Raw genomic sequence first — 19,290 nt, forward strand, 5'->3', positions numbered from 1 at the left:
ATTATGAAAATGCATTTTTCAGAATGTAGCTAGGAAAATGGGTATTTTTCATGGTGTTAACCAATTCTTGTTATCTTAATTGGAAGGTGTTTCATGTTTGTATTTGTGGCAAGTCGAAAACCCATAGAAACTCTCCACTCAGACTTGTTAAAAGTCTAAAAGTTGTCCAAATTTTTCTGGTGTAGTATTCATGGGTGAAGGACCTAATCTTTCTTGGGTTCTCTTGTGATGACTTCTTAGGGTCAGTGGCTCATGTGAATGAGGGATGGAAATTAAATTTTACATCCTTTTGGTAATTTCCAATGTGGGGGAATGACTTCTTGTCCAAACTGATCAAGTAGATTCTCATCATCTTTACCTAACAACATTGGCTAATTTAGAGCTCGGTCTGGTTATCTATATATTACAGGTATTCGTTGCCATCATTTCAAACTTGAATACTTTGTGGGGGAAACAAACTCACAGTACCATCTCCTCTCCCTATCATCTATAGATTCAAACAGGCATTGTGCTGAGCAAGAAAGGAAAATCCTCTTTTTTTTTTTTAATATAGCTTTTTATTTACACATATGCATGGATAACTTCTCAGCATTAACAATCGCAAATCTTTTGTTTCAACTTTTCCCCTCCTTCCCCCCACCCCGCGACCCAGATGGCAGGTTGACCAATACATGTTAAAGTATAAGTTAAATAAGACATGTATACATGTCCAAACAGTTATTTTGCTGTATTAAGAGTCGGACTTTGAAATAGTGAACTAAGTGTAGGAAATTAAAAATGCAGGTGGACAAAAATATAGAGGGATTGGGAATTCTATGTAGTGATTCACTCATTTCCCAGATTTCTTTGGTTCAGTTCATTACTGCTATATTGGAATTGATTTGGTTCATCTCATTGTTGAAGAGGGCCACGTTCCTCAGAATTGATCATCATATAGTATTGTTGAAATAATCTTCTGAGGACCCTCATTGTTACCCACGGTGTCAGTGTCATGAGCATGACATGTTACTGGCCAGCAGGTAGTGCCAGCCATCAAGGAAATGGTAATAAAGTCTCCTTCCTTTAAAAAAAAAAAAAAAAAAAAAAAAAAAAAAAAGTTAATGTTTAAAAATGGAAACAGTCCATCTTACATCCCAGTGTATGGAGTGTCTTACACTGGCCACTCTACTAGACTCCCCAGGGCTAGACATTGCAAACCCTAGAAATCAGCTAGGCTCTTTTTTGTAGAGTCCACCTATGCTGCTTTCTGGGGCTAAAGAATTTCAGTCTTTTAAAAATACTTCCTCAATATGTGATTTGAAGATGGGGACATTCTTTGTAAGCCAGCAAAAGTTGCTTCCAGAGTACTAGATTGAGTTTTGATGTTGAACATTTAAGAGCCTTTAGAGGAAAGGAAAAGGATATTTCTAAATCATAGTTAAATATCACACTCTTTTAGGGTGATGTGGGAGATGAGTGTTTTAAAGCCTCATCCTGAGAGATTCTGGTACAATCATTTTAAATCCTATTTAAATATAATCATGTTGTGAAAGAAAAATCAGAATAAAAAGGGAAAACTTTGAGGAAGGAAAAAACAAAGTGACTTTTTTTTTCCCCCCCTTTTAATCACTATTTGCATGGCAAATTGGTAAAATTTCTTTTAGGACCCAGGTCTCTTATGTTGGTACCATTTCTATTCAATATTTACTATCACTAAATCCTATCTTTCCAGGTCACTGGCAGTTATCTAAATTAACTTTTTTCATACAAAAAAAAGTAAGCATGGACAAACTGCCTTGTGGACAGTTGGGGAAACCTTCAGAAATCACAAAGCAACAGCTCTCCTGTGGGCTGCTCTGGAAGCTATGAATTCTCCAAAACAGCAGCTGTCTGTCAGTGGCTACCCCTTCACGTCTGATAATTGTTCTGTTTAAATAGACTAGACCCTTTATTAAATCATTAGTGAGAAGCAGACAGAAGTGGGGGAGAGGGCCTAGGAAAGCTGTTCTGTTTAAGTGTACAGGTGAGTTCCTAGACCAGTGGCTCCTTAAATTGTAGTGTGGGAATTTTTTTAACTTAAAATTTTTTTTATTTTGATGATAGAATTAGAGAAAATCCATTATGCTGAAATCTAATGTGTGTGTCTACAACTCTAACTTTGAGAAAAGGTCTGTACTAGCATCTATTTTGTGCTGACTTTGACAGACTGTGCTAAGTCCTGGTAATGGAAATACAAGCCAAAAAAAAAAAAATCCTTACCCTTAAATGAGAGATGACTGCCTGTAAGGAGCTGAGGAGCAGGAAGGGCACGGGAGAGCTATCTCAGAACCTGAACCAAATTGGATTCAGAGGCAGAGCCAAGAGGGGAAAACAAAGCCTGGCTGGCCTGAACACCTCCCTAAGCCACCCTAAGCCTAAAACCCAGGACACACTCCAAGCTGGGAATTTTGTTCTCAATTTGATGGTTTAGTTACCCCTTTTCATTGAAATAGGATGTGTACATGGGGATGGAGAAGCAAAAACATTGCATTATCAAGCAGGTGCCAAATGTGCCTGCTGAAATAAGCTTCTTGGAAGTCCAGGAGCAGTTTGTCTAAAGCACAGGTGTGTCAAGATGAAATGTTCATTTTTTAATTTTTTTTTTTTTTTTTTTTTGCTGAGGCAATTGGGGTAAAATGACTTGCCCAGGGTCACACAGCCAGGAAGTATAAAGGGTCTGAGGCCAAATTTGAACTCTGGTCCTCCTGACTTCAGGGATGTTGTTCCATCCACTGTACCACCCAGCTGCCCCCCCCCCACCTTTTTTAAATTAAAGGTTAAGAAATTCAATTTATTAAGCTAACTATTCACAAAGCCAATGTTTTCTGTTCATGTCGGTGATAGACGTGTCAAGAAACCCATTGAGCGTTACACACTGGTAGCTCCTGGGAGAGATGCTAAATGAGTCTCATCTCTGATTCCCAACTCATCCCATTTCTGAAGATGTTGGAGATCTTTCTTCTGTCTCTTTGGAGTAACTGGGATTCTTTAACATCTCCTGTGACACTTATCAAACAGAGCATCATCAGCATAGAGGAGAACACTTACCAGATCCACAGGCATTGGAAGGGGGTTCAATGCCTAGGGTTGAATGTTAGCAGACTTTGAATGACGGAAGGAACTGGAGGCTAGAGCATCATCTTGATTCCAGATCACTTCTTATAACTACGTCTACTGAGAGCATCACCATGGGGATAGAGGGATGGGAATGGTCCTGGAGGAAGCCAGAGTTTCTGGTATAAATTAGAATAACAGCTGGTCTTGGCTGGACATGAGGTTTTATATCTGAATTATTATATATTATAATATGGAAGATGGGTTCTCATCTCATCCTTGCCACAGCCTTTCCCGCTCAGTACCATGTTACGTTTAAGCACCTTGGCCGAGGTGGTTCGGCTAGTAAGAGTTGAAGAGGAAATGTAGCTCTGCTGATTCCAGGGGCACCCTTTTGGGACATCCAGGGAACAGGTCAGTGGGAGTGGAGTGAGGAAGATGGAGTATTGAGCCCATTTGTGTGGGAACTGATTAATGGAATCGCAGCACTGGGGTTACTACAGACCTTCAGGTACCTTTAGGATTCCAAGATTAGCCAAAACCCTCTAGTGGGCCTCCTGCCATGGACAGGAATCGGTAGAAGGGAATACTTGGAGGCAGCCAGGTAATGCTGTAGGGTCTGCAGCTGGACCTGGGGGGTGAGAGCCTGCATTCACTACCCATTTAGTAGTTGGGTGACTGGGCGAGCCATTTGTGCTGGCCTGCTTCAATCTCCTCATCTCTGAAAGGGGGATAATATTAGCTTTTGCCTTCCAAGGTTGTTGGGGGGGGGGGTCAAATGAAATCCAATTCCCAAAGGGCTTTTCAAGTCTTAAAACACTAGAAATGCCGGTTCTCCCCCCACCCATGGCACAGCCCCCCTTGGATACACAACGTTCCATTCTGTGCCCCTTCCCTTTCCCCCAGCAGATGCACAACATTCCATCCACCTGCAGCTGCAAACTCCCTCAGCCTCTTCCCCCATCTCCCCCCACTTCTTCCTGCCCTCCACGTGGCTCAGCCAGTCAGGCGGGTTCCTGCTGGAGCTCTCAGGATGAGGCTGAAGGGGGCTGACACAGGTGTGGGGGTGGGACTCCTTCCGCAGCGTTCTGGGATTGAGGGGCTGTTGCTGGTCAGTTTGCCTCACTTGGCCACTAGGCTTTTCTCATCTCCCTCGAGTCCCAACAGCCTCTGAGATCTTCCACTTCATCTTCTATCCAAAAAGGTAAGTAGAGGTAGGAGGGCCTGTGCAGGTGGGGGAAGTTACCTGACTGGGCAGTGTGTTGCAGGTCTCCTTTCAGTGAGTCCAGGGATGTCCCAGACTGTGGTTCTTGGGCTGCACTAACACAGCGGTTCCCTGGCCTGCAGTAGTTGGGGTGTGAGTTCCCTCTGCCTCCTTGGGTCACTCAGGGCAGAACACCTGGTCCCTGAGTAAAAGCACGTTGGTAGGGTACCAGCAGCCAGGACGGGAAGACCCTGAAAGCCGGTCTCTGAGCACTGCCGGGGGATCTAAGCCTGAAGGCAGCGAGACTGGGGGTTCACCCGATGCAGGCTTTCATATGTAGACTCAATGGGAAGTGGGGGGAGGGTTACTTTTCTACCTAAAGGTCTGTTCTCCCAAAATTGCATAAGTTAGTCGGGATCCAATAGCAAACTCGTCTCTACAACAGGTTAGAGCTAGAGCCCAGAGTAGCAAATCTAGGGCTAAAAGTAGATCCTGGGCCATTTAGGGATCCAGAGGCCCTGAAAGAATTGGGGGAAACCTTGACCCATCAAACTCTCCTCTCCAACAGGATTAGAGCTAGAGTCTGGGACTAAAAGTAGATGAGCTTAAGGTATAGGAAGAATTAGTATCTTGCTTGGTGTCTGAAAGCAGGGCTAGGAACTGGTAAAGAACAGGAAGGTAAGTACAAATAGGTCAACTAAGGTAACTAAGAATAAGTTATCTTAGGTGAAGCTGGAGGACCATTTGCATCATTTCTACTGCACATGGTTAGGGGGGAATGGCCCCTGGGATCCCTTCAGTTCCTAATCCAGAAGACCCCTTGTTGGGCTATTTTACAGCACATGGGGAGGTATGGGTGAGCCCCTGAGGTCCCTCCAGCTCTCATTGTTCTCCCTTTGGTGTCACATCCCTAGGTAATCGGGTGTGGGGTGAGATGCGGTACAAATTGGTGGTGATGGGTGGCTGTGATGTGGGCAAGAGCTCACCCATCATCCAACTAGTCAAGAACCACTTTGTGACAGACCAGGACCCCGCCATTAAAGACTTCTACATCCAAATAGTGGTGGATGGTGAGCCTGCAAATCCTGGACACTGTAAGCAACAAGGAGAACCCAAATGGGTTCCTGGAGTTCACACGCCAGGGGGATGGTTTCCTGTGTCTATGCAGTGGATGACATCAAGTCCTTTGTGGATGGGAAGCTGTATCGAGACCAGCAGCAGAGGGTAAAGGACACTGACCACTTTCTCCTCGTCCTGGTGGCCAAGACTGACATAGCCAACTGCGGCGGGGCAGTGACCCCCCGCGCAAGGCCAGGCAACGCCCTAGAACTTGCAGGTGCCCTTTGTGGAGACCTCAGTCGTGGCTCGTCAGAGCATGGAACGTGCTTTTCATGAGCTGGTTCACAAAGTTCACAGGATGCAGCTGAGGAGCTTGGGCATCTCCCTAGTACTGAGCAGGACCAGGGGTGTGGGTTCCAGCACTGCAGTCATGTGAGCAGTTGTACCCTGTGCCCACAGCCTCCCCACCTCCATCTGGACCCTTCCTCTGCCTCCTCTGGGACCAGGCTCTTATGGGACTCACCAGGGTTTCTCCAGGAGCTTCTTGGGACGCAGTGTTTCTCCACTACTTTTTTGGATTTTTGCTTTTTCTTTTTAGCTAAGACTCCTTCCCTGCACCTGTCTGCAGCCTCCCCTAGCCTCTTTGGCCACTGGCACCATCATTTCCAGGTTCTCCTCCCCGCTTCGGGGGCTTTGTGCCTTCTTTTCTTTCTTGGGCAGGAAATCATGTTCCCCCAACAGGGACCCTGCTGCCAGAAACCAGGACACTAGCAATTCTCCTTCCTGCTCCAGGCTTGGTGCATTTGATTGATGCTTGAGGACCTTGTCTGTAGTGTTGTCAAGGAGCCCGGCTCAGTTCCCATTCAGTGTCCCCAAGACCAGACCGGGAGTGGGGGGGGGTTCAGTGTCCCACTTACACCTCCCCCAGTGAGGAGGCCAGGGGTCTGTACTGGCTTGTGCCCTTCAGGAGAAGAAGGGGATTTAGGCTGTGAATGTTCTTAGACACTCCACAGCTGCAGGTCAGGAAGGCTCTGGGCCCTCCTTAGGAGTTTTCTGACATGAGCATCTCTGTATTACCTTGGGCGTGCTGGTGAAAAGGGTTCCTCCTAAAGCCACTTGATTTGGGGTGGGGGATTCATTTGAAAGTGACTTCTTTTATCCTCTCATCTGAAGTTGTAAACCTGTATTTCTTAAGTTGTAGGATTTATTACAAATAAAAGTTGCTGCTTTGTTTATAAGTATGCTGCTGGTGGTTTCTCGGGGGCTTGGTGGGCTTTGAGGTAGGAATAACATAGCTATCAGCTCTTGGGCCTCAGTTTCCACATCAGTAAGATTGGGGATGGGGGAGAGGTTTAGATGGCCTCTCAGTTACCTTCCAGGTCTGAGTCAATAGGGGCCTCAAGGTACCTGAGCCTGAACTGACACATTTCCTTGGTCTTGACAGACCTTTCAGTCCAGATGAATTAACTTCTCCCAAGGTTTTTTAATTTAAGCCATACCTGACCAAGTGTGGGTTCCCCCCCCCCCAAATAAACCCCAGATTGTTGAATCGGGCAATTTAACAATGATTGTTGAAAGGCCCTGACTAAACTTGGGGAGGGGGGGAGAATCCACCATCTTCCAGGAGATGACCCTTCTCCCCTTTCCTAAGTGACCTGTGCTATGGCACTGTTACCTATTGCTTCTGAATTTTCCCTCAGGAGCCTCCTCTAGCTGTACCCCAGACACAGCAGTGACCACAGCAAGGAGCTGGCCTGGGAGGGGAGCAGGGTCGGGCCCTCAGCCCCGACCACAAAGAAAAGCTCCATCTGTACCCAGGGCCAAACCAGTGTGAGCCCTAAAGCTAGGCTGGCCTAGGTCTGGTTCATTTTTTGGGGGGGAGAGGGGTCTAAATCCACCTTCATAAGACGAGGGCAGGATGGGATAAGCCAGAATCCTTGGGAAGCCAGTAGCCAGTTCAGATCAGGAGGCAAGGTCCTCCTGAGTGGAAGGAAGGAGGAGGGCCTTTGCTCATCAGGGCCCCAGAAAGGAGAGGAAGGAGTCTTGCCTGTGAAGAGTCGTCACTTGGGTCTAGAGGGTGAAAGAATCATCTCTCGCTGATTATAATTCCCTCCTTTTAAGCAATTATCTCTGATTTTTATTTGTAATAAACTACCTGGTGCTTTGGGAGACTTCTTCAGTCACATAAAAATGGCCCTCTACTTCTAATTACATCCTCCGCCCCCCTCTGTTTTGACCTGAAAAATTTGTTTTCTGTAAAATAATAGCAAACTTGATGAGTCACTCATCTGAATCTGAAAGCTTGGTTCCACCCACTCTGCTTATTAAAAGGGGGATAGAAAGGAGCTTTTCTATCCTATGTTTTTGTTCGACCTCTAAATCGTGTCCGAGTCTTCATGTGATTCCATTTGGGGTTTCGTCGGCAGAGACCCCAGAGTGATTGGCCATTTCTTTCTCCAGTTCATTTTACAGGATGAGGAAACTGAGGCAAATAGGGGTGAAATGACTTAGCCAATACAGCCAGTCAAGTTCAAGTCCAAGTCTTCCTTCAAGCCTGGTGCTTTAACAATCCATTTCACCACCTCACTGCCCCTCTCCCACCTATAATCCATTATAAGTGTTTTATCTACAAAAGCATTTAGATAAGAAAAAGGTTAACAAACCTGTTTTTTTTCTGTAATAGGATTCAAGTTGATAAGGTGGGCTTCCATCCTTTCTAAGCAGTTTATGAGCAGCTCTATGACACATTCCCTGTGCCCTTTCAGGCCAGAGAAATTCAATAATACCTGGGAGAGGCCACAGTAAATTAAACAAGAGGAATTAGAAAATGACCAAAAAAGCACCTCTAATTCTGACAAAAGGCTTAGAATTAGTGTTTACTAAACTTTGCACATCTTATGTAGCTGAAGTTACCATATAAAAGAAATTTTGGAAAAAAAAACCAAAAAACCCTGGAAATCTAATATCATCTAGGCTTGGAAGCCATGGGCCAGCTGCTGGGTCCTATGAAATAGGAATAAAACCGCGGGGCCAGGGCCCCCAGACCAGTTCTTAGGAATAGAGGGGGCAGGAAAGACCCCACATTTATGTGCAGAAATTTCTGGACATAACTGGGAGGGGAACTGGTGTTCAGGAGGAAGCAGGTCAGGGGAATGAGACAGGATGAGAGACTTGAGGTGGGGTCCAAAGAAATTAAGCAAACTGCCCATATTATAACAGCTGGCCAGGGCTGGGGTGGGATTTGAACTCGGCTCCATCTACAATGCTACTAACAAGAAAACTATTACAGTCAAAAATCCTCAAAAACGAGGGTCCGTTGCAGGCCTAGGGTCCTTCCTGGCTGTGGGAGTAGGAGAGGGTCTGGAGGGGAGAAGTGATGATTTGGCCCCCAACTGGATATATGGGGTGAAGGAGAAGACTTTTAGAATGGTATCTAGTGGGAATGACCAGATCTAAGATGTATGTTAAGGGAGAATGAAGGAGAGAATAGGGTGAAGGGGCAATCTGGGGGGAGGAAGAGGGGAGGGGGCACCCTGCCTGAGGATGGCCTGCAGGAGAGAGGAGGATGCCTTCCAGAGATGAGCAGGAGGGCTGGAAGTAGTAGGGGGAGTTCCCAGCAAATGGCTCCCAGGTTCTTGGCAAAGGGCAGAGCTGACGTTCCCCACTGAGACTGGGAGAAGGGGATGCTGTGGAGCTTAGAGGAGAGGAGAGAACGGTCCACCGTGCCTGTCCGCTTCAGGGCATTTCTGAAAGAGGCTGGGGAGCAGAAGCAGGAGAAGGAGCAAATGGACCCTGACTCCGATAAGGCCTGTGCAAAGGCCATCAAACCAAACTGTCACTGGGACCAGTTGGGGTGGGAAAGTGGAGCCCCAAACTTCTTCCTGGGGCAGCGAGCTGGGGGGGGTGCCGCAGGTGCGGAATGGTGCGCGCTCTATTCCATGGCTGGGGCACGGTACTTGGGGAGGGGCTCTGATTCCTTAATGGGGAGGGGGTGTTAGAATCCCCCTAAATTGTTGAAGGGCTCCTCAATGTCCCAGGCGGGGAACCCCAATAAGCCCCGGCGGTTTGAGGGGTGGGTTTCCCAACTCTCCCGAGGGGGCGGGGCTGGGATGTGAGGGGTGGGTGTGAGGAGAGGGCGGATTTCCCGGGAGGCTCCGTGGTGGGTGGGGAGGGGTGGGGGATTGGGGGCCCTCACCCAGCACTTCAAGTTGGTGGGAGCGCAGGGCTCCGGAGTTTTTCTGCCGCCCGGCTTGCTGACCTCTGTGTCTCTACAGCCTCTCGGACCCGGGACCCCCGACCCCCAGCCAGGCTTCCCGGCCAGCCCCATTAGCAATTCGGAAAGGTAAGTAGAGGCAGTAAGAGCTGGGGCAAGACTGGGGAATGAAAAATGAGGTTAGCCAACAGGTTAGCGGGTAGTGGCTGGTGGACACGTAGCCCGTGTGTCCCGGTGGCTGCATTAAGGCAGGAATTAGGGATCTCCTCCACCCCCTTCTGAAACCCAGGTCCGTCCTGGGAGTTAAGAAAGATTATCTTTTCTTTTTCTTTTTTTTTTCTTTAGCAATTAGGGTTAAATGACTTGCTCAGGGTCACACAGCTAAGAAGTGTTAAGTGTCTAAAGCCAGACTTGAACTTGGGTCCTGAGTTGGGGGCTCTATCCACTGCCCCCCTTAAGGATAAGCTGCAGAGGGTCCGGTAGAGGCAGAGGGATTGAGAAGGTCCTAGAGCCCACCCCCTCCCAGAACCATTTGGGGATGGTCAGCGAGAGCCCACGGGAGCTTCTGCAAGGGTCCGAAGGCTTGTTCCATTCTAGTTACAGAGAAATCCAGTGGGCAGGGATTGGAGAAGGGCATTGGAGCCTCCCCCATGGGGGCCTGCTTCTTAGCCCCTCTGACTGTGTCCCTGAGGCAGGGCTGGGCCTGAAGTCTGTGTAACCTGGACTCAAGTCCAGTGTCAGAGACTCGGGACAAGCCACCTAACTTTCCATCTAACCTCAGTTTTATCTGTTAAATGGGGATAAGGATAGCACTACTGTCCGGAGATGTCCAGTGCTCTGTCAGTTCTCGTTTCTTTCCCCTTCTTCCTCCCATCCCTCCCCAGGTGACCGGCCAGGCAGGACCAAGATGCTGTACAAGTTGGTGGTGATGGGCAGCCAGGGCGTGGGCAAGAGCGCGCTGACCATCCGCTTCCTGCAGAAGCGCTTCGTGACTGAGTACTACCCCACTGACGTGGGGGTACCTGTACCACGCCTGTACCACGGTGTCGTGGAGGTGGACGGGATCCCCTGTGAGCTGAGGATCTTGGACACCCCGGGAGGTGAGCAGCACTGCGACCAGTGGGAGGACTTCATCCGCTGGGGAGAGGGCTTCCTCTTTGTCTACGCCGTGGACTACATCAAGACCTTCGTGGATGTGAACATCTTCTGGGACCTGCTCCAGAAGGTCAAGGGCACCAGCCAGGTGCCCATGGTGCTTGTGGCCAACAAAATTGACCAGGCCCACTGGCTGGTGGACTCAGACTTGGGCCAGGAAGCGGGCAGGAGCCTCAAGGTTCCCTTTGTGGAAGCCTCAGCCAAGACCCAGCAGGGGGTGGAGCAAGCCTTCCATGAGCTGATCCGGGAGATTCGTAGGATGCGAGGAGAGGAGTCCCAGAGCTGCCCGGGGCCTCGTAGGCGGTGGCAGAGCTTTGGGCTGAAGAACTGTCCGGTCATGTAGGCCTGGCGCCCTGTGCCTGCTCCTGAGCCCTTGGGGGCCTCTCCCAGCCCTTCCCCAGCCTCCACCTCTCCTTTCCTGCTCTACTGCAGCTCCTCAGGAGCTCTTGGTGGGGCTCGTCCACGTTCTTCCTTAGTTTTCTGGCCTGGGTGTCCCCACCATCTTGGGCAAGATGGGCGATTCTCCTGTTTCATTTGAGAGTACTAGGAATTCTGGGGAGGGAGAATTACTGTAAATTAAAGGGACTACCCCCTCATGCTCTGATTCAGAGTTGATTATTTTCTTGTCCTAGCATTTCTTACAAGTAAAAGTTCTTGCTTTATTAATGTGTTGTCGGGGCTTTCTCTGGGGCTGTGCTTGGGGAAGCAATAATATGAATTAATGTAACCTGGTGGAGAGAGCTGAGCTTAGGAATTAGAGAGGCAGGGGCAGTTCCTCAGTTTCCTGATCTGTCCGTATGTACACATACAGATGTAAATGGTCTCTCAGGTCCCAACCAGCTCTAGATCTCATTCTAAAGCTAGATTGAAATCCTATGAACCCCAGAGGCTACCAGAACCTGTTTTCTCATCTGTAAAAATGGAGCAGTAATGGCACTTAACACACCCAGTTTGGGGAAGGTTGCCATTGGAGTGAGGAACACCCGAGTTAAAAATCTGACATCACCTCTGTTTGCTACAAAATGGGGATCACAACATTCCCCCCACAGGTTTACTATGAGGATGATGGGAGATAAACCCTTAGCAAACCTAATTCCCATTATTAGTCCAGCAAGCCAAATTCTCACTGGGCCCGGGAATTGTGCCCCTTGACATTTACCACATCTAGTTCTGAAGTTTCTGAAAGGGATTCATCTTTAGAATTATCTGCCATAGATAATGAAGCTAAACATATATAAACATAGACTTTAGGGAAGATGTATTAGTGATCCTGAGATCCTGAAAAGACCCTCTCAGCAAGAGAAACTTCCATGCTGTAGTTACAAACACTGGCAAGATTTCCTAACAGCTTTGACTGCCACCTTAGAAAGGGGAAAAGCTTTTTTCCTGTGAACTTTAGCTCTGGCCAAGCTGGAGGCTACAGAAATCAAGGTAGCTAATTAAAATTAACTTAACATCTTAGCAGATTCTCAGTCTTGAGCAATGATAGGAAGTTTGGCAATTAGTTATTTTAAGACTGCGAGAAAAGTTTCTGAACCACTGGGGATTATCCAGGAATTTACCCCATTCTGAAAGAAAAGAACCAAACTAGGTAAATAGCAACTTTCCGTTAACTCTTCCTTGACAGCTCTCTTGCCCAGAGTTCCCCTCTGCTCTTTTGGGAAAGCTCCCAGGGAGGTGTTAAGGTACCCGTCCACTCCACTCCCCAGAGTCCTGAGTGCATCTCAGTTGTGGGCATTGTTAACAAGATCAATAGAGCCCAAGTCCCTCTGTTTGCCAATTCCTCTCAAATCAGAGCAGATTAAGATTAGAGAATGCTAAGGAACTATGGGGAAACACAAATTCTGCCTCACTGTAGCAATAGAGGAAGCAGGCGCTGCCGTAGGGACCCCATAACCTTGCCCCAACACCTCCCCAGCCCAGCTTGGGGGAACGGGGATGGAGTGGGGGTCAGGCTGGCACCTGAACCCACCATCAAAGGGAGATCCTGGCACCGGTCCCCCAGCCTTCAGCAGGGTCTGTCCAGAAGCTGCCTGGGAAGAATTGGGTGCCCCCGGCAGCACCCAGCACGACAGGGGTAGGCGAGAAAGCCAGTCAGCCCCCGTTCTCTGTATCAATTGCACAAAGGTATTAGGTGATTTATGGCAAATTATTTTATCTCTGCCAGCTTTCTGGTTTATAAAGAGAAATAGTTGTTGTTGTAAAGATCACATGATTGCAAAAGGGCTTAGCATAAAACATGCTCTATGAATGTTAACTGCTTTAATATATAAATTAAGATCTCCCTGGACTAGGAGGATAGTGCAAAGAGGAAAGAGAGCATCTTTATCTTTCTTCCCTCCTTTCCTGCCCGCAGCAGGGATACGTGGATGAAGGGGTAAGAAGGAGAGAAAGAAAATATTTAGTTCAGTGAAATCTGCTATTTCAGATAGGATAGTAAAAACAATTTTAGAGGAACTCTAAATCAAAACTCACTAAAGGGATCCGTAAATTGTAATGGATTTGTACTGAGAGTGTTAACAGAAGATTTAAAAGTTTAGGGAACTTCAGGAACACAGAAAAGCAGTTTTCTATTACTTTAAAAAGTCTGGCAACAAACAGCCTGCTCTGGAGTTATCAGAGTCAGATTTCTGAGTGTCCTGTCAACTAAAAAAAGTTTATTTAGCCTTGTTCATCCCTTTTATAATGCTTTGTAAATGTGATCTAGGGAATTAGGAATTTTCACCTTTGCTAAAAAAAAAAAACTAAGAGGGAATTGCAGCTAAGACCATTTGGCTATTACTTGGAGAATTCTAAACTGTTAACTAAGTTACTTGGAGTCATTGTCACCACAGTTAAACCTAAAATTGGTAATTACTGTGTGTGGAACAAGAGGCACTAGGTGAAAGCCTTATCAGTTCATCTCCAAGTATGAGGTGTACAACACGTTTACCCTTCAGAGTTAGGGGGGTAATCAGATAGGACAGCCCATGAAAACACTAAGAACAGTTGGGTGGGCAACAGCAAGCTCAGCCTCCTGGGGTCTCTCAACTCCCCTTAATCTGTAAATTTGCCAAGTTTTCTTGAAACCCTCAGGGTAAGCAAAGGTCATCAGCCCTGAGAATGAGCCTCTTTAGGATTTATAGTTTTTAAAGGAGAAATGTGTTTACTAGGAATCTATAAGCTTGTTTAATGACTGATCCTTTGCACCAGGATAAGCTTAAACATATCAAGCATGTTAAACAAAATTTCCTAAGGGTTTAAGTCCTGGTAAACTTTTAAAATAATGTATTTAACCCTAAACTGCGATGAGTAGAATTTGCTATTATTGATAAAATCTCTTGTGTAAGTAAATCAGCTTTGGAGTTTTGAATTTGACTCCTTGATCTTTAAGTCAGCAACTCCCCCTTCCAGAGAAATGCCATCAATCACTCAGAGCAATAGCTTCCTGGGCAAGAGCTGGGAGGACAACCTTGGCCTGTGCTTAAGGTGGGATCCTCCTGACTCAATTTCCCAGTTCTGTTTGTTTCCCACCTGAGTCTGGCTATGAGGTGGAATTGTTACTGCAGGATCGGCTGTCAAGCAGATGCTTCATCCTGTCCTGTGTGCTCAGGCTCGGGCCTGAAGGACCTGCTTTGACACTATTATAATCATGTCCCTGCTTTTTCATCTTATAGCAAAATTCTATAATCAGAGTAAATGATGGCAGAAGCCCTGAGCCCAGTACAAGTGTCCTGGGGACACAAAAATTTTCTCCCCTTATCTTAAATATACTTGCCTCTGCATACCACTGCAAAAAGACTCACTGTTTCTTTTTGCCCCTGAACCCACAATTAACTGGACAGTCATGTCCAGAGCATGGAGGTAGCTCAGGGCCTCCGTGGCAGCCCCCACATATTTGGGCTGGCCCTGGCTACCCATATGTAGCTAATTTCCTCTGCACCCAAGAGGCTTCCCTGGAGGCAGCCACAGGAACCCCTAACCTTCAGGCTTCCTCCTGCGATGGTTTCTTTGTCCAAAAGCTCACGTTGCCTTTCAGTCTGTTAAGTGTTTGGGCCATGAATTATCTCCCACTCCCTTTTGTTCACAGCAGAGAGGAAGCCATCTTATCACTCCCTGAGCCTTCCTCCAAGAAACAGCAAGTTTGGGTTTTATCCCTAACTGTAGTTACTGCCAAGCCCCTGAGATAATATTTGGGGCCCTGACACAATTCCCCTTGAATGGGACCTGATTGGGCCAAGACTTTTAAGACATTGAAAAGTTAAACTGCCAGGGCCTTAGCCCTGTGGGGCCGGGTCCTAGGGGCCTTGGCACAGTCCCTGGCACCCTATCCCAGACCCCTTTCTTACTTCTCAAAGAAACTCTGTGCCTTTGGTGCAACCCTCCTGCCTTAAAGCAGTGACTGCCCTACTCTTTCTAAGTGGGGAAGCCTCCAACCTCACTCTAGACCACTGGAAGTTCTGCCCCCAGGACCCCCCCCCCCCAATCTGCTCATAAAGTAGGTTTCTGTTCACTCATTCCTTTGCAGAACCTGCCAGGACTTCTGCCCTGTGGAGAGACCCTCTTCTCAGCTAGATAAAAACCTTTTGTTATTTCTCTGCCACAGAGGAAGTCAGTCTCCTAGCAAAGCTGACTTCTCATCCCATGGTAAACTTCCATTTTTGCCACTTAAAACTTTTTAGGTTTGTGAATTCTTTCACTGCAATCCCACAACAATCCCATCAGCCTGCCCTTCTGACTCCTTACAGAGAGATGGATGCTTCTGCCCAACGCAGCTCTGCCCACATTGCTAGGAATTTTCTTTAAATAGCTTTTTATTTACAGAACATGTGCATGGGTAATTTTTCAACACTGACCCTTGCAAAAACTTCGGTTCCAACTTTTCCCCTCCTTCCCCCCACCCTGTTCCCTAAATGGCAGGTACTCCCATACACATTAAATATTCAAGTATATGTTAAATGCAATATATGTATACATATTTATACAATTGTCTTGCCGCACAAGAAAAATGAAATTTCGAAAGAAGGTAGAAAAGTGTGATAGGACCCCAGAATAAAATTACAGCCTGCATCCAGTCAGTAAAGCACTAGCCTCTGAGTCCTTTTCTGTTTTATTTCATATTTTCCCTTTTCCCACCTAAACGTGGCCAAAGCGGGCTCCCACTTTCCCCAGTGATCCTCAGCCTCCTCTCCCTGGGTATGTGCACAGACCATGCCCATTTTGAGAATGCTACATCCTCAAGCAGAGCCTCTTCGGGTCCTTTCCAGATAGTGCTCAGGTACCACCTGGGACTGAACCCCCCCCCCCCAAAGTTATTTGTAAATTCAGTGCCAAAAAATCATCAATGCTTCCTTTGTATTGGCTATGTATTCGGGTCCCTCTAGGCAGAGTGTGAGCTTCCGAAAGGCAGACAATTGCTTATTTTTGCCTCTATACAGTTATTTAACATTGCCTGCTGTAGAGCAGGGGAGCACCGGGAAGCTCAGCTCTCCCTAGCCCTCCCCTTATAGCCTCCAAATTATTTACAAATTGCTTGTCCATATAAGCATTTGTTTATTTTTCTTCTTCTCCCAAGAAAGCACTCCTTGATAGTACTCCTCTGTCAAATGACAGTCTTGGCAAAGTTGGTACAGCTCAGTTAAGCCTCCGTGATCTCTCCCACCCCCACCCCCCATTAATCTCTGAAAAGCATTTTTGTTACTGTTGCTTGTTTTTGCATAACTTAAATGTCTGCTGACTTCACCTTGTCCTCTTCCTTTTTTAAAAAATTTAGTATTTTTCCCCAGTTACCATTTATTAAATCTGAAAATCAGATATCAAGGAAAATTTATTAAAGAATCTTAAGGAATTGTCTTAGCGTTTGGTTGTGCCACAATTCCCTTTAATTGTCCTGCTTCGGTTCCTTTTCTGCCTCAATGCCCCTCACCTCCCCCCCACCCCCCAATTAGGACTGAAGATAATTAGGGCTGTAGTGGCTAAATTCAGATTTCCTGGCTCCTAACTCCTCCTAAGTTACCAAGAATCCATGGTCCTCACCCCCCTCCCTGTCAGACGGATCCCACCCCTTTGCCTTTGTCCCCCCTGATCGCTCAGAGCCAGAAACATCTTTCACTGGAACCTCACATTCGTTGCTGGATTCTTTGACCAAAATGGATGCTTTAGCCCCAGAAAATCTTTCCCTTCCAGGAACCCAAATAAAAAATTAAGAACCCTCTAAGCTCTATCTTGCCCCATTTCTCAGTTTCTGGCCAGAGCAAGGCCCAGCTCCTCCAGAGGAAGAGGGAGTCTCCCGCGCAGAGGTGGGGGAACCTTTATACTTGCTCCGGGGATGCAGCTCCTCCCTTCAGAGAGCAGATTGGTCCATTTTATCCGGGTTATACTTTCTGATACTCTCACTATATGTTTCCCTCTTAATAAAAATATGCCTCCCCCTCCCCAATCATACATCCCATGTTCAAAAAACGTCAGAAAACTCTTCCTCTGGGGTGTGTCGGTTAATATTCAATTAGTCCATTAAGCAGGGGCAGGAGTGATTTGGTCAAGTCGCTGACCCCAGCTAGTTTGGGTTGGATCAGCTACAATGTTAATTTTGTAATTTTTCTCAACACCACAAGACCCTTTTTGATTGGCTGAATCCACCTGTGTCTTCCTAGGCCCCCAATTCCTTATTTGCTCAAGGCTTCTATCGATCACTTAATTGTTCTGCGGAATCTTAACCTTCCTTCACTTCCCACACCTTGAACTCATCTGGTCAGTGGGACCCACTGTCTCAAAGCTCACAATACTGTGGAAACCCAGCTTTTCAGCTTTCTCACACATTCAAAACGATTTTTTTTTTTCACATTTTCTTTTAAGATTTTTGAGTTCTACGTTCTCTCCCTTATTCCCACCCACAAGGAAGAAACCACCTGTGAAGTTACATAAAACATTTCTGTAAAAGTCAAGTTATGAGAGAAAACAGATCTCCCACCCTAAAGAAAATAAAAACTCAAGAAAAATTAAGTTAAAAAAAAGAGAAGTAGAGAATGCTTCTATCTGTATCCAGACTCACTCAGTTCCTTCTGTGGGAATGGGTAGGATTTTTCATCCTAAATCCTTCAGAATAACTGGGAATGATTCTACATATTCTACTATGGAGAATAACAGCCATTTGCAGCTGGTCATCCCAGAACATTGCTGTTATTTTGTAGACAGTATATTTCACTTTCTGGTCAAAGCGGGGTTTGCTTTGCCAGGTCCCCCTGGGCTGCTCCCAGCCCTGGAAGGCCAGCCGGGCACTGTTCCCTTGGCACAGGGGTGAGGTACCCGCTGGCCTGGGTCAGGGCTCTCTCCCACGGAGCTCCCTTCAGTCCGCAGCCAGGCTTCTGCTAGCTGGGCATCCTGTGGGGGACCCCAGAACTCCCGGCCCTGCTCACAGGGCTGGCCTAGAGAATGGTGTCTGGAGCCTCAGTTAAGTGAGGAGCTCCCCAGGGGGGCCCTTTCCAGGTACAACACCCTCCCCCCCCAGAAAGAAGGGAGTAGGGATGGTTCTCTCTCCTCCCTGTGGTCCCACCCCAACCTTGATTCACCAGAACCTGAGTTAGTGCCCAAAAAATGTGGATAGTGCCCAGAGTCCCTATTCAGTCTCCCCTTCCCCCCACTCCATTCTCCCGTTTCTGGACCTTGTTTGTGAGTTTGTTTGTTTAAATCTCCACAAGACTCTCCCCCATTTCCTCAAACTGTTTTGTTGCTTCTCTTACAGAACACCCCCCTCCCTAAGTCAATAAGTTAACTTGATTACTCCCCAGACCTTTGTACCCATGGACCTCTCAGATTTCTGTGGCTTGGGGGTTTTATAAGTCTAAGACTCTGTTTACATCTGGGGGGGCTTATTCTCCTTTCCTCCCCTGCCCCCCAAAGCTTTTCTTGCTTTGTTCACTGCCCCCTTATTTTCTTTGCACATTGGGTTCTGGATGAAGTAGGTAGGTAGTCTTGTTGGGGCCCCAGCTAGAGCAACTAGACTTTTTTTTGGAGGGGAATAGAGATAAATAAAAACTTGGCCAGAATTTACATAATACTTTGAGGCTTACCAAGAGCTTTGCAAACATGCTCCCCTTGATCCTTTCATCTACTTTGGGTGGCAGGTGCTACTGCAATCCTCATTTTACAGATGGAGAAACTGAGGCAAGCTGAGCTTCAGTGACTTGCCCAGGCTATACACAAAGCAGCCCTTGCACTCAAAGCTTCCAGAATGTGGCCCAGAGCCATCAGTTCTTTGCCTTTCTTTTTTGGGGGGAAATCTGCTTTCCTGCAGATTTGTCTTAATAGGAGTGTGAAGTAGCATCAAAAGACCTTCAAAGACCCAGATTGAGTCTTCACTTCTCCACCTGTGATCCTATTTTCTTTTCTTTTAAATAATAATAGCTTTTTATTTTTTGAAATACATACAAAGAAAATCTTCAACATTCAGCCTTGCAAAACTCTGTGTTCCAAACTTTTCTCCTTCCCTTTCTCTACACAGCAAGCAATCCACATATTAAACATGCGCAATTCTTCTAAACAGATTTTCACATTTATCATGTTGCACAAGAAAACTCAGATGAAAAGGGGAAAAATTAAGCAAACAAAC

At 46.8% G+C, this 19,290-nt stretch overlaps 1 pseudogene; it reads left to right on the forward strand.

Moving 5' to 3' along the window:
- Positions 1 to 10,455: 10,455 nt before the first annotated feature.
- On the forward strand, positions 10,456 to 11,046 carry LOC100930462 (annotated as a pseudogene).
- Positions 11,047 to 19,290: the final 8,244 nt, after the last annotated feature.

Source organism: Sarcophilus harrisii, chromosome 6 (genome assembly GCF_902635505.1).
Source record: "Sarcophilus harrisii chromosome 6, mSarHar1.11, whole genome shotgun sequence".
NCBI classification, from domain to species: Eukaryota; Metazoa; Chordata; class Mammalia; order Dasyuromorphia; family Dasyuridae; genus Sarcophilus; species Sarcophilus harrisii.